Here is a 1,141-nt window from a genome sequence, read left to right as displayed (position 1 = left end):
ATGCTGACCAGACAAAAGAGAAACAAAACCACAACTTAAAAATTTTAGCAGCTGCTCTGGAAAACAGTGTGGAGGTTCCTCAGAAAACTATCCATAGAACTCCCTTATGACCCAGCAATAGCACTGCTGGGGATCTACCCAAGGGATACAGGGGTGCTGATGCATAGGGGCACATGTACCCCAATGTTCATAGCGGCACTTTCTACAATAGCCAAATCATGGAAAGAGTCTAAATGTCCATCACCCGATGACTGGATCAAGAAGATGTGGTTTATATATACAATGGAGTACTACGTGGCAATGAGGAAGAATGGAATCTGGCCATTTGTAGCAACACGGATGGAACCCGAGGGTGTCATGCTAAGCGAAATAAGTCAGGCGGAGGAGGACAGATACCATATGTTGTCACTCACAGGTCTGGCAGCAGAAACTTAACAGAGGACCATGGGGAGGGGAAGGGGGAAAGAGAGTTGGGGAGAGAGAGAGAGACTGTTGGATACTGAAAACGAACCGAGGGTTGAAGGGGGAAGTGGAGGGGGGAAGGCAGGTGATGGTCATGGTGGGGGGCACTTGTGGGGAAGAGCACTGGGTGTTATATGGAAACCAGTTTGACAATAAACTATTAAAAAATTTTAAAAAATTTTTAATAAAAATTTTAAGTAAAACCCTGTAATCTTACATGTGATTTAGAACTATTTCTGTGACCTTTCTCTTACAAAATATCTATTTCTGAACCCTCTCCCCTAACTATGAAAAAGTGATGACACTCAATTGCAGTAAGCAGCCTTCACGCCTAGAGTATGGGCTCGAAAACTATTCCCCAGCCGGGCAAAGCAGGCGCCTAAGAGAATCAGTTGAGTCCGGGACGTCTGGGAAAGCGGACATCAACGATGAGATGGGAACACGGTACCCGACGGAGTCAGAGACCGTCACAGACGAGCGTGGTCACAGCCGCACAGGGGCCACACACAACAGTTTGAGTCAAGAGAATAATAGTTGCAAGGGAACAATTGTTTTTAATGTTTTTATTTATTTTTGAGAGAGACAGAGACAGCGTAAGCAGGGGAGGGTCAGAGAGAGAGAGGGACACACAGAATCTGAAGCAGCTCCAGGCTCTGAGCTGTCAGCACAGAGCCCGACG

The sequence above is a fragment of the Suricata suricatta genome, chromosome 5 (assembly GCF_006229205.1).
Source record: "Suricata suricatta isolate VVHF042 chromosome 5, meerkat_22Aug2017_6uvM2_HiC, whole genome shotgun sequence".
Taxonomy (NCBI): Eukaryota; Metazoa; Chordata; class Mammalia; order Carnivora; family Herpestidae; genus Suricata; species Suricata suricatta.
This window is presented reverse-complemented; position numbering follows the sequence as displayed.